At 39.3% G+C, this 14,392-nt stretch overlaps 1 long non-coding RNA gene across 3 annotated transcripts; it reads left to right on the forward strand.

Annotated features, from left to right (window-relative positions):
- The first annotated feature begins 1,481 nt into the window (after positions 1–1,481).
- Positions 1,482–10,549, forward strand: LOC113077304 (uncharacterized). 3 transcript variants are annotated; one of them, XR_003281295.1, is made up of 6 exons: positions 1,482–1,587; positions 2,223–2,291; positions 2,802–2,876; positions 2,983–3,123; positions 3,637–3,770; positions 10,496–10,549. It is a non-coding gene; the product is annotated as an uncharacterized LOC113077304 (long non-coding RNA). The 3 variants fall into 3 exon arrangements; XR_003281296.1 differs by lacking the exon at positions 10,496–10,549 and adding an exon at positions 10,316–10,474; XR_003281297.1 differs by lacking the exon at positions 10,496–10,549 and adding an exon at positions 8,861–9,420.
- The last annotated feature ends 3,843 nt before the right edge of the window (positions 10,550–14,392 follow it).

Raw genomic sequence — 14,392 nt, forward strand, 5'->3', positions numbered from 1 at the left:
TGTTTTATGAATTGTGGATGGATTAATCAACTGAGAAATAAAGTTGAACATAAATTATCATGAACTCTTAAAGATGATGATGAAAGAAAAGGTAATATTGCATATAAAATTATATCTAAATATGAACTAACTTGCGCAATACAGTAAATATTCTTACTCTACCCTAAATCAGTGAAAAAATGTTTGGCTCAGTTTACAGAAAAGTGTACGTCACACATCCTTTTATTATGATGCAACATTGTTTCCTCTTCAGATGAGTATTTAACATCTTTTATTATTGTGGGGATTAGTGTGTAAGTGCTACACACACACACACGCCGGTCAGAGTTTGGTATCAGAATGATTTTTATTTATTTTTTCGTTTTTTTACAGGAGTTTCCTTATCAAAACTGCATTTATTTGATCAAAGATACAGGGGAAAAAGTGAAATATTATTATGAAGTAAAACTAATTTTTTTCTATTTTAATATAGCTACATTAAAATCTATTTTATTGCTGTGATTTTCAGCATCATTACTCCAGTCTTCAGTGCCACATGATCTTCAGAAATCATTCTAATATTATGATTTCATTATCAGAGTTGTGCTGCTGAAACTGTGATTCTTCTTTCAGGATTCTTTGATGAATGAAAAGTTAAAAAGAAGAGCATTTATTTAAAATAGAAGTATTTTCTAACAATAAACACTAGAGTTCAAAAGTTTGGGATCAGAAAAATTGATTCTTTCTTTCTAAACAAAAAATTCAACTCTTTTAGGATGTATTGTTGATTGTTTTGATTCAGATCGGGAATTCGGAGCATGTTCGCGACTCTGATTCAGATTTATCAACTGAGAATAAAGTTGAACAGAAATTATCATGAACCCTTAAAGATGATGATGAAAAGAAAAGATAATATTGCATATAAACTTATATCTTCCTATATAAATTATATTCGTCCTCAGATGAGTATTTAACATATTATTGTGGGGATTAGTGTGTAAGTGCCACTCACTCACACACACACACGCACGCACACACACACACTGGTCACAGTTTGGGATCAGAATGATTTATTATGTTTGTTTTTTTTTATCACAGAATGATATTTTAAAGGAAAATGAAAATAGAAACCATTATTTTATATATTTTATTTTGATTGAATTATTACAGATTTTTGACTGTAGCATATCAATAGCCGCGTGTCGACAGCAGGTGGCGCTGTTGATCTATAATCCACTGCAGAGACACTGAATCATACAACCATGGTACCTGACCTTGTTTCAATGTTGAAATGCCGGCTGGGTTTTAATGTGACGTGAAGGCATAACATGCAGTGTTTACCGATTAAAATATGTAAAAACAGTGAGATATTTTGATTTTGTGAAAGATAAGTTTATATTTATTCATGTGAATTGTAAAGATGCGAGACTTGAAAGTAAATCAACACAGGGTTAGTTTAAGAATAGTCTGCAGTAGTGTGAAACCAAGACTCTTATTTTGAAAACTGAAAGGAGGAGCTGTGTGCGCGCCTGCGCCCTTACATCTGCAGAGCATTTGGTGTGAAGCTACACAGATTTTTCCGCGTCAAATTTTCCTTGTATTTTGAAGGTATTATTGTTACAGCAATTTGATAATATGCACACGAGATCTGTAACATAAATGTATATGTTCATACCGCTGATATTTCGGGTATTATCCATCGGGATTGTGAATATGTTGATATGCAGACTGTCCGCCATTTTTGAACGCTGTAACACGAGGTGATTGTGAAACGCGTTTAATTCTATTCAAATTGAATCCAGTTACAAAGTTATAGTGTTCATTATGAGTTTACTTCAAATTTGTGTTTGGTTTATTAAGTTATGTATACGTATAAAGATCGGATGCACTTATTTTGCAGAACTGTCTTCTCTGTCTAACGTTACTTGGGCTTCTGCGCGTGGTCTGTAACATCAAGAAATATATAATATATTTATGTGCACTGAAGTCTTTGCTGTGAGCAGCCACAAATATTATTGTGCTGTAAGAACATACACAATGTACATGTATGCAACTTGTTATGAATTAAATAGAGAGAGGGAGGATTGTTTTCTCTCTATTTTGTGATGTTAAATAAAATGGTATCTTCACATCGTTTTACATTTCTGCTGCTGTAGTCTGCATTGCTTTTGCATGGTGACGTATGAATAGTTAATACAATAGCAATTGTATTTTTGCGTAAGCTGTTTTTGTGTTCGTTTCAGATCAATGGACAACTTTGTCATTAACACTTTGACAGACCTTGTGACTTGTCAAAAGATTTAACATTAGAGGTAAGAAATTTGTTTTCCCATCCACCGCATATCAAGTCTGTATTGCTACTCAAGCCCTTTTCAGACATGGATTCTTATGAAATATATATTTTCAGCAGTACTTTAAAGTGGTAGTTTGAATTATAGGACATAAATATGTATGAAATGCTTACCGTCAATATGGCCAATGCAAAGGTTTTAATTAACAACTCAAGTCCTGTGTCTTGAATTTTGATTTGGTTATTTTACGTTTACTCCACAAAATTCATTGCATTTATATTGTTGACTTGTTCTTTTTAAAAATGCTGTCACTGGGTAAAGATTTTCTGTATGTGCTATGCAACACATCAATGCATCTTCTGTTGTTCAATGCCTGCAAGTGACCGCAGCACGACGTGTTCTTATGCAAGCTTTTGCATGAACATGAACATTGATAAGAGGTTGCACAACAAATACAGAAAATAGTGCCTAGTTGAACGGACACAGCCTTTTATAGAATCACAGTTTAACGAATTGAGAAACAATTCTCAGCCCCTCAGCCAGATAGAGACCTACAAAGGACCAAGTGGATTAGGGACAACAATTGGACCATCGATCAGATCCATGGTAGGTATAGGGAAATATGATCTTACATATGAGGAAACATTGTTTATAATGTCTTATTAGTGTGCCACATTAAATTGGTTTTAAAAATGTGTTTTCCATTTTATAGATTGCACGGGACTTTCTTGTCCTACATGGGGATGCTGCATCAAAGTTGTCTGAAACTTGGCTACCCATTTATGCTGAGAAGATCCTGTACCTGTAAGACAGGAGGGGAAGCTGACATTGCCCCTGGATGGATTAACACCAGGTATATTCTTTTTCAGCAGATCTTGTAAATGCAGGGAATGCAATGAAAGATGCAGGTTAGGGTATTTTTGTGACTATAAGTCGCACTGGACTATAAGTCGCATCAGTCCAAAAATACGTCATGATGAGGAAAAAAAAACTTCTATACTGGACTATAAGTCGCATTTATTTAGAACCAAGAGAAAACATTAGTCTACAATCATGAGAGGGCGCTCTATGCTGCTCAGGGGTATGCTACAGGAGCACCATAGAGCGCCCTCATGTGGCTGGAGACGGTAATGTTTTCTCTTGGTTCATGTCTCTTAGTTCATTTCTCTTGGTTCACATCAAATTAATTTTATAAATAAGTTGCACCTAACTATACGTCGCAGGACCAGCAAAACTATGAAAAAAAGTGCGACTTATAGTCTGGAAAATATGGTATTTATGCAATTTATATACGATGAAATTGCAGGTATTGTTAAATCACAGGTATGCTATTTCACATCGTATTGACACCTATGTCCTCCTACAGATGGTGTTGGGGAACTCGCCCTGAGGCAGTTGCCAGCCTTGCTTCTACCTACAATTTACAAAGTTGGCCACGGTGTGAAAGTAGTTCGCCTCACCATACAGGAATGCAGCTTGGCCTTCATCAACCATAAGCCTGTAAGTCCTCAAGCACATCTAAAGGGGAAACTTTATTCATTTTATCAACATCTGAGCCAGAGAGCTGCACTTTACAAATTTGTAAATCCGCACCTGCCCTTACCCGCAGTGCTTAAAACCGCATTAAAACCGTTTTCCAACAGCAGCACTAATTAAAATCCGCACCCGACCCGCTTAAAATCGAACCGACACCCGACCTGCACCCGAAATCAAACCAGTTAAGCCAATCACATTAGACACTTTTTTCAAATTTTATTGCCAGGTCATACAGAAGTTATTACACGGCCTTTGGCATTAACACAAGGGCAACCTCAGCCGAAGCTGTCAAAAAGCCGTTACATAAAGAACATGGCTAACGTTACCACAAAACTGAGTAACGCAATTTGGTCTAGTCTAGGGCTGCACGATATTGGGAAAAAATGACATTGCGATTTTATTTCTCTGCCATTATATATTGCGATATTTTTTCTTACAAACAAAAATGGGGTGAGCACACGTACATCGACACCATCGTGTCAATTGATTAATATGCGCGAGGGAGAGCGATCAAGACAGCGCTGGTGTTGTTTGTAGACGGCTCGCTCTCTCTCGCGCTCTCTCACTGTCAATCTCACGCTCTCTCTCTCTCTGTCTCTCGCGTGCGCGCTCTCTCTCTCGCTCGTGCACGCTCTCTCTCTCTCTCTGTCTCTCGCTCGTGCACGCTCTCTCTCTCTCTGTCTCTCTCGTGCGCTCTCTCTCTGTCTCTCGCGTGCACGCTCTCTCTCTCTCTCTCTCTCTGTCTCTCGCTCGTGCACGCTCTCTCTCTCTGTCTCTCTCGTGCGCTCTCTCTCTGTCTCTCGCGTGCGCGCTCTCTCTCTCTCTCTCTCTCGCTCGTGCACGCTCTCTCTCTCTGTCTCTCTCGTGCGCTCTCTCTCTGTCTCTCGCGTGCGCGCTCTCTCTCTCTCTCTCTCTCGCTCGTGCACGCTCTCTCTCTCTGTCTCTCTCGTGCGCTCTCTCTCTGTCTCTCGCGTGCGCGCTCTCTCTCTCTCTCTCTCTCTCGCTCGTGCACGCTCTCTCTCTCTGTCTCTCGCTCGTGCACGCTCTCTCTCTCTCTGTCTCTCTCGTGCGCTCTCTCTCTCTCTCTGTCTCTCGCTCGTGCACGCTCTCTCTCTCTCTGTCTCTCTCGTGCGCTCTCTCTCTCTCTCTGTCTCTCGCTCGTGCACGCTCTCTCTCTCTCTGTCTCTCTCCTGCGCTCTCTCTCTGTCTCTCGCGCTCGTGCGTGCTCTCTCACTGTCAATCTCACGCTCTCTCTCTCTGTCTCTCGCTCGTGCACGCTCTCTCTCTCTCTGTCTCTCTCGTGCGCTCTCTCTCTGTCTCTCGCGCTCTCTCTCTCTCTCTGCCCTGTTAAACTTGCATGTGGTTTTCAGTCCTGTCAATGATAAACTTTCACTCTATGATGGTTAAGCTGTGCAATTAATCTGCGAATCACATTGGTCAAGGGCCGGGGAGCAGCTGGCCCATACAGTTAATGAATAACAAATCAACTACGACATCCTACATCGCACATCCTGCGATGTGACTATCGTGGATTCGTACATTGCGATATCGATGCTTAAACGACAGATCGTGCAGCCCTAGTCTAGTCTACATCAGACAATTTTGGGTGTAGGCCTATAGTAGGCTGTGTTATGTATCCTGATTGACTTCATGATTAGTTCAATCTGTTTTGCACATGCTTCGCCACAGAATTTCAGACAGTACAGGACAGCATCTGTCTGATTCACTTCACGTCTGTGGGCGTTACGCACAGCTCAGTGTGGCCCAGGCACGGTGCCAGGATTACAGTTTTGGATGGACCAGACCAATTGTGGGTGGGCCTTAAATTAAATACATAAAAAAAAAAAAAAAATATCCAATCACTGCTTAACCTAATAAAAATATTGACTAATATAGCCTACTGTTATATTATCTGTGTGTAAACATAATATAGATTTTAATAGCTTGATGCTCTTTAAATATTTTGTTGCATTGTTGAAAGTTTCGGTGCATAGGACGGACCTATCCGCGATCGCTCTCCATGGTTCTGACCAAAGAACGCTGTCTCTTAGCGTGCTACGAAGACTCAAGGTATAAATTAACTAAAGGTATAATACCACTAAAGGTATATCATTGCTAGGCGTCTTCAGGGCTATCATCGACTCTCGAGGCAGAGGCGCTGTTTTTGGTAAAACATGATTTCATTAAGTTTTGTTTTATGGAAAACTCTTTTTAAAAGAGATTCGTTTTTTATAAATGATATCTTAATTTTGATCAATGTTTTATCAATCAATTGCCCGTATTTAATAAATAAGAAGCAAATATATAGCAGACAATGTAATAACCTCAGTGTAATTGACAGAATTACTAAAAAATATTTTGCTACCCAAAAGTTAAATATTTTTTGTCACGCATGCATGTCTATTTCCCTCATATTAAATATAAAACGCATGTGGACTGATATTTTTCCAATGTCTGGACTCCTTTATTAATGGAGTATATAAAACAGACGTTTCAATAAATTGGTATTAAATGCATTTTCTGAGAATTTATATTTCACGTTTTTACTGCAAATGTCGAAATACGTGAACTTTGGTCCATCAGTGCTTGAGTCACTGACCACATTAAAATAAAATATCTCATAATAAAATACAAAATTGACTGATTTATGAATAGTTCTCATCAGTCGGAAATACAGATAAACTCTTTAATTTGTTGTATTTTTGATCCTGAAAGAAAACAGAACAACAAAAGAGCGAATCATACCACCGTCTGCAGTCGTGCTTCAAGTCAAACATTTTTAAATCGTTCACAGCTGAGCATCGCGAGAGGCGGATCTGCGCCAGAGTGTGCATGTGAATGAGCTGCACAAAGTCATTTTCACATGTAATGATAAAAAAACCAACCCTGGATGGCCCATATTTACAAATGTGTTAGCTATGGAATGAAATATCTGATATTCTGATTGTCAAATACATGCAAGTGGAAGTGTATTGTTGTTTAAACACCTTTATAACAATCGCGTTGAGCTGTATGCGCGATATAATTTTGACACAAATTTTGAAATGTAGGCTTAAATCAAACACATTTTAATTCAGATTCTGTATATATATATATATATATATATATATATATATATATATATATATATATATATATATATATATATATTAATGAAAAAAAAAACAGCTGGCTGATCTTTTACGTCTGTTAACTAATGACTCATGCAGCAGTTCGCGCTGTTGTGATTTTTTTTTTAAAAGTGAAACATAGGCCTATTTTTACGTTTGCACCGAGCGTGAACCTCCCGCTCTCTCTCGTGAGGCCAATAAGGAAGTGACTAAAACTGCAATTCATCGACTGGCCGCTTGAGGCTGGCTGCAGAAGAAAGTCAGTCCCATAGACTCCCCATGTTAAAATGCCCAACTTTTTCAGCCTGGTTCAAAAAATGATTTTGGTCTACATAGCTAATTTTGCCCTTCATGACAACTGTGAGGGTGGTGAATTTTTTTATTTTTTTTATAACTCATCCGTTTAAATTATATTAAGACTTAAAGTTCTGCATAATTAAGGGCGTGGCCACTTGAGTGACAGGTGGATTGCCGCTGCTGACGCGCGAAGTGGGCGTGGCTTCAGCAAGTAGCTCTCGCCTTTTTGCTCATTTTTGATTGGCCGGGAGAGTTTTGCGGTGACGCGCTGCCAAGATGGCGACGGCTCGCTCTGCACACTTTAGGCTTCAAAAACACACTTCAGGAGTCTACGGGTGACGTCACGGACACTATGTCCATGTTTTTATACAGTCTATGGTTTGCACATGACTAGGGCTGGGACAACGCGTCGAGGTCACTATCAAAGCATCAAAAAAAAAAAAAAAGGTTTGGAATATTGGTTATTTGCAATGAAATGTGGACTATTACAGTTCAACTTCTTAAATTAGAAATGCTGTATTTCAATTCTACTATAGTAATCGGTAGACATTTGGTCCTTACTCACTAGGGGTGTCACGATTCTCCAAATCCTCGATTCGATTGCATTTTCGATTCTAAGGTCACGGTTCGATTCGATTCTCGATTTTTACATTTATTCTCTTTAAAGCACAGATTGTCATTTTTCAAACTAGACTTTTATGTAATATAATATCTGACCTTTGTTTGCAATGTACCACATTACACTGTCAAATTTAAAACTTTTATTAACAACATAATGTAACAATAACTTTAGTATAACCATAACAAAATTCTTTAGTCAATTGAAAACTTAAACTGCCATCCAGTTTCTCTTTTGTAAGTGCAGTCACAAAAGATGACATTCAATGTATGTATGAACAGTATGTGTGTGTGTGTGTGTGTGTGCATCATTACAGTCTGTAAAATATGTGTATCTCTTATTACAAGACTGCAATCACTAGCAATCAGAAGAATTCCAGTTAATCAAGTATCTACAAAAGATCTACTCTATAAACAATGCATTAAATTACATTAAAGACAAAAATAAATTAAACAAGCAAAAGAAATGATTACTCGCATGTATCTGGTCCACTGATGAAGTCATGGGTCAAGTCAAGTGAATTATTACTCATTTTCTAACAGGCGTCGAATACTGACTTTAGGAAAAGGGGAATAACCAATGACATTTGAGATAACAACTAAAACAGCAAGCCCCGCCCCACGACTGATAAAAATAAAATTGTTCGCGCAAGCAGAGGTGAGATGATCGAGCGCGAGGATGTGGGGAATGAGCATGCGCGCGCGAGGGCTTTTATTGCGCGCAGAGTACATGTCACGCGCGCGCGAGAGTTTGAAATGAGCTCGCGGGCTCCCGTTTCTTCGCATCCGATTCAGTTTTCCTCTCGCGGAAGCCAAATAGCGCGCGCGCCAGCATCAGTTGAATGCTCGGTTAATTTTGTCATTGATTTGCCGTCATACAAAATGGGGGCGTGGCAGCATCGACGATTCCATTTTTTAATTCGAAGTTCGAGACTGTGACTTAATTTCGATCGATTTCGATTTAAAATCGAAATCGTGACACCCCTATTACTCACTCGTACTCTCGGTCTCTTGTATTCTCTTCTTTAGCCTGGAATAAACATGGTGGAGGTCCTTCATGAGGTCAAGGCGTGCAAGTCATACCCCCACATCCTGACCCTGGGAAATGATCAGAGTGTGTTTCAGGCCTTCGGCTAAAATGGTTAAGTTTATTCAAACTAGAATTCTTGCTTGCAAGTAGAGCTAATGGCTCTTAAAAGCAGCAATTAGGAATTTGAATGTATTCACTATAGATCTGCTGTTGGTCTGTTGAATGTTCAGCCACAGTTCAGTCGAAATTGTTGTTTTGCTCTGAATGTTTGAACTGAATCATTTCTACTTTATTGTTGATATTAATGTAATAATTTTTTTCAAACATTCCATTGCTTTGTTTTTTTATTGTTTAAGTGTTTATTGCATAATATGCATAAATCTAGCATGTATTCGGTTCTAGGTTTGTAGTTTCACAGTTTTATATGGGTCGTCTATTGCAGTTTATTTTCCTATTGAAAGTGAAAGTGAAGTGACATTCAGCCAAGTATGGTGACCCATACTCAGAATTTGTGCTCTGCATTTAACCCATCCGAAATGCACACACACAGAGCAGTGAACACACACACACACACACTGTGAGCACACACCCGGAGCAGTGGGCAGCCATTTATGCTGCGGCGCCCGGGGAGCAGTTGGGGGTTCGATGCCTTGCTCAAGGGCACCTAAGTCGTGGTATTGAAGGTGGAGAGAGAGCTGTTCATGCACTCCCCCCACCCACAATTCCGTCCGGCCTGAGACTAGAACTCACAACCCTTCGATTGGGAGTCCAACCCTCTAACCATTAGGCCACGACTTCCACAAAACTGTAATGTTAGACTTAATCTGGTTTATGGGTTAATTTTGAAACAACCCAGAATTGTAATTAATTTGACCCAACGTTTTGGGTAGAATATTTAACTCATCTGTTGGGTTAAAAATGATCAACTCATCTTGCTGCGTCAAATTACTGTTGGTCTGGTGCAATAGTGATCCAGTGAGTTGGGTTATAGGACAACCCAAGTTGGGTTATTTTTAACCCATTGTTCTGTGTGTATGGTGCATCGTCCGTTGCTTTTTAGAAAAGTAATTAATTTTGACTGAAGTGCAGCCTAACCTATTTGCAGCAGCAACGCATTGTAGGATTGGTGGATGCTGACCGCTGTAAACACGAAGACGCACTGTGGACGTGTTTCCGTTTATTCAAGTATGTGCGGCAGTCATGGCGAGTCAAGGCGAGAGCAACACGAGTTTCTCAAAGTGGAAATATGCTCATTATTTCACTTTACTTGAGCATAAAGACTTTTAGTCAAATGTAAGCTGTGTCTTTCTGGTTCGAATGTCCTATCCTTCGAATTTCCAATCCGTGCGCTCAGATTTTGTAAACCATACCCTCGGCTTTTGAATCTTTACCCACGAATTCATAATCTGCGCGCACACTTTCGCAATCTTTTCCCATGAATTTGTAAACTGTAGTCGAATGCAGCTCGAGGCCGTGGAGGAGCAGATTCGTGACCTGGAGGTGAGGCAGGCCGAGCTGAGAGAGCGGAGAGCCGCGCTGGAATCATCCCGGGCTGACGCTCACAAGTCCGGGGTAAGTATACAGCGTGCTGCTAACAGTCCCACCACGTCTACTCCGTGTGTTTCTCTGCGCAGGCCCGGTGCACCCAGGACGCGATCTTCCCAGATGTCCTTCACTCCGACGCCGGGACACCACGGACCCTGGGTGCATCCACAGCGGAGGACGCGAGCCGGGCCCCGGGTGACGACTTCTCCCCCTCCTGCCTTCGAGCGAAGATCATTGTGTTAGGACCACTGCCCACGTATCGACGAGGACACGAAAGGTTCAGTAGACTTTTTGCTTTAAATGAATGGTTGTAGTCATGGTGTGAAAAACAGAAACTGCTATTTGTTAATAACTGGAATCTTTTCTGGGAGCATCCTAGACTGTTTCGCGCTGATGGATTACACCCCAGTAGAGTCGGAGCGGAGCTGCTTTCTGACAACATCTCCAGGACACTTCGCTCCATGTGACTAGTAAGACAATTCTCAAATAACTATTAAGATTACATTTGTTCCACCCGCTTAAATGATAAAAGAGCTTGCGCTGTAAAAACTATTAACACTGTGTCTGTTCCCTGAATAGTGAGGTACCTAACTAGCCTTCTACCACGCTACAACCCATCACACTCCCTAAGGTCACAAAACGCTGGACTTGTGGTAGTTCCTAGGATAGCAAAGTCCACTAAAGGAGGTAGAGCTTTTTCACATTTGGCTCCCAAACTCTGGAATAGGCTTCCTGATAATGTTCAGGGTTCAGACACATTCTCTCTGTTTAAATCTAGATTAAAAACGCATCTCTTTCGCCAAGCATTTGAATAATGTATCTTAAATAGTGAGTGTAGTTGCATCTGATCAAATGCGCATTTTTATTCTTAAGCTTGGGTTAAACTAATTAATTTTACTTTGTTGGAACAGCAGCTATGCTAATGATGTCTCTATTTGTTTCTATGTTTTGCCACGGTAACTAGGATTTACACAAGCTCCATTCTGGATCCAGAACACCTTACAACCGAATCAGGAAAAACTGCCTTTTCTTATTTAGCACCTTGGGGGTGGAATAATCTACAAAAAGAGCTAAAGTTAGAAACCCTTATTTCCATAAATGAATTTAAAACTACTGTAAAGAGTGTTGTGATGAGACATGTTCTTGTTTTTCTTAAGAGTCTCATTGTGTTATATATTTTTTAATATTTTGTTCTTCTTGTGAAAATGTAATTTGGTGTTATGTATGCATTTGTTGTGATTTGGCTGCTATCTTGAAATGAATCAAATGAATCGGAGCGGGATCACGAATCATTTGAGTCATCATAGCTGTATATGGATAGGCATTTTTTAACTAATTTAGTAGCTAGTTCTAATTATGTTTTCCAAGCGTGTTTAGGTGTGATATGTGAACTCGTATTTTTAATTTGAGTCTTCTTTCTAACTCAATTCCTAAAAGTTGGAAAGCAGCCTATGTTCTCCCTTTACATAATTAGTTAGATAAGAAACTTAAAGTCAAGCTCGGCTTCTATTTCAGAAACAAATCTAGCTTTACTTTTAGTGCTAGGAAGAAACTTGTGGAAGCCACTTTTCTGCCTGTAATTGATTGAGATGAATTGGGGCTGGGATAAACGATTATTTTTTAAACGATTAATCTAGCGATTATTTTTCCGATGCAATAAAAATACTTGTTTAGAGCAATTGAAAGAATACAGTAACCAAAGTAAACTTGAGGACTTTAAGCTAATACAGAGAGTGCTTTTCCAAAAAAAATACAAAATAAAACAAAAATAACAGTGGGAGCCAGCAGGCTGTCATGGAGAAAAAAAAATCTCCGAATGCTCCACGTGAAACTTTGGCATTCCACACTTTTTCTATCGTGTCTAATGATTTTGGTTAATATGCACAAGGGAGAGAGAGAGATAGCAAGACAGCGTGGTGTAGTTTGAAGACTGTGAGTGCGCGAGCGTGTGTGAAAATTTGGTGTTTCGCCCTTTTCCTATCGTTTATAATGATTTTGATTCATATGCAAGGGAGAGAGAGAGAGCAAGAAGCGCTCGTGTTGTTTGAAGACTGTGAGTGCGCGCGCAGCCGGGGCTTTGACAGCCGCCAAAAAAAAGATCAATGCAGAAAAACCCCTGGATTGGTTATATAACGTTGGACAGAATGTTGATCCGGCCATCACGTATATTCAGAGCACATAAGGTAAACGTTTGGCAAACGTTTTTTAGAGAAATAAACACAGGTCGACGAATCGATGCGCATATTTTGCTTCGACGTTGTCCCAGCCCTATGCGTCATGTAGATTCAGTTTACCATGCATCACTACGATTACATTTACGATTACGATTACTAACAAATACAGTATTACAATACAATTGCCCAATTGCACAGCCTTAAGAGCGTGCATATCATGAATGCTGGGTCTTGTTTGTTTTCTGACAATCTACTGAACTTACTGGTAACTTGTTTGCCACGTAGCAATAAAAAATATACTAAAAACCTTGATTATTCTGGTTAGTCACATTGTACTGCTATTATTTTGAACAATACTGTACATAGTCCCTTACCCATCACTGCATTCTTTCTGATTTAGTTGGTTGGACATCTCTTAAAATTAGTAGACAACAGCACTGGTAAATCTTTATTTATAAAGCTATACTTGGTAAATTTCCACTGTACCTCCCCAGCCGGCATTTCAACGTTGATTCAACGGTGAAACAACGTCAGTTAAAATGGTTGAATCAACGTTGAATTACCTTTCGATTTTGCAAATTGGATCAACGTTGAAACCCCGACGTGGATTCACCGTTGAAATCGCGACGCTGTTTCACCGTCTTACCTTCATTACAGGTGAATTAGGGTCGTTCTGCAGACCTGGGATGAAAGCTGAATGAGGTGTTGATTTTGAAAAGTTAATCAATGTTGATAACACGACATTGTTTCACCGTCGTACCTTGCACCGTGCATAAAGACAAGATTGTAGTTCATCTAGATCCTAGTTGCCATTTAAATCAACACTGTATGCTACATGCAAGGCTAAAAATCAAAGGACTGGCAGCAAAGGCTTTACAATCAACTTAAAAAAACTACCACATGCTCAAAATTGTAAAACAGCAGTTTTATTTTGGAAACAAACTGTATAAAACTCCCAAACTTTCTTATGCAGAGTATGCATGGATGTATTGTTAAAAACATGTAGTAGAACAATCCAAATACAATAATATTCAAGGGTTTTTTGTAAAATGTTTTTGCATATAAATGCATATTTTTGCGGATCTTTTATTTTGGTGGAAAACTACAGTTTCTGTCAAAAACACGCTTTAGTAATGTGTCTCATGACAAGAGATGTGTACATTTGTGCAATGAAAATGTGTTGCACAGTTCGAGAAGGGAACCTTCAACCAGATGATTTCTAATGGGAACCCCCCAGGACTGTGTCTTCTTTACCGTGGGGCATGCAGATGAGATTTCTACCAAAGGGGACTCTTTTTTTTAAATATGAAAGACAAGAAAAGAAGGAAAAGTGCTCGTATTAGTTGGTTAAGTTCTGATGAAAAAGATGAGTCTTTAGATGTTTCTTGAAAATGATTCCAGCAGCTGGCCACAGTCCAGGAGAAGGACCGTGAGAGTGATTGTGAACTTCTTTGGGATGGCACCACAAGGAGTCGTTCACTTGCAGAGCGCAAACTTCTGGAGGACACATAAGATTTAACCAGTGAGTTTAGGTATGTTCACAATGTTTCGCAATAACTTTGATATGATGAACAATGAACAATTTCTTACCAATATTTCAAGAATAAACTGGATCCTTGATGACTCTACAACGGGAAAGAAGAATAGTTTACTGGAAAGTTCTTAAAAAACAGGATTTCATATTATACCATTTCTTTAAACCATTGGTTCTCAAACTTTTTATACCAAGTACCACTTCAGAAAATATTTGTTATTAAATATTAAGTTCCAACATAATGACCAACATTACATTTCAGCAGCGTAGTAGACCAA

Source organism: Carassius auratus, unplaced genomic scaffold, assembly GCF_003368295.1.
Source record: "Carassius auratus strain Wakin unplaced genomic scaffold, ASM336829v1 scaf_tig00022205, whole genome shotgun sequence".
NCBI classification, from domain to species: domain Eukaryota; kingdom Metazoa; phylum Chordata; class Actinopteri; order Cypriniformes; family Cyprinidae; genus Carassius; species Carassius auratus.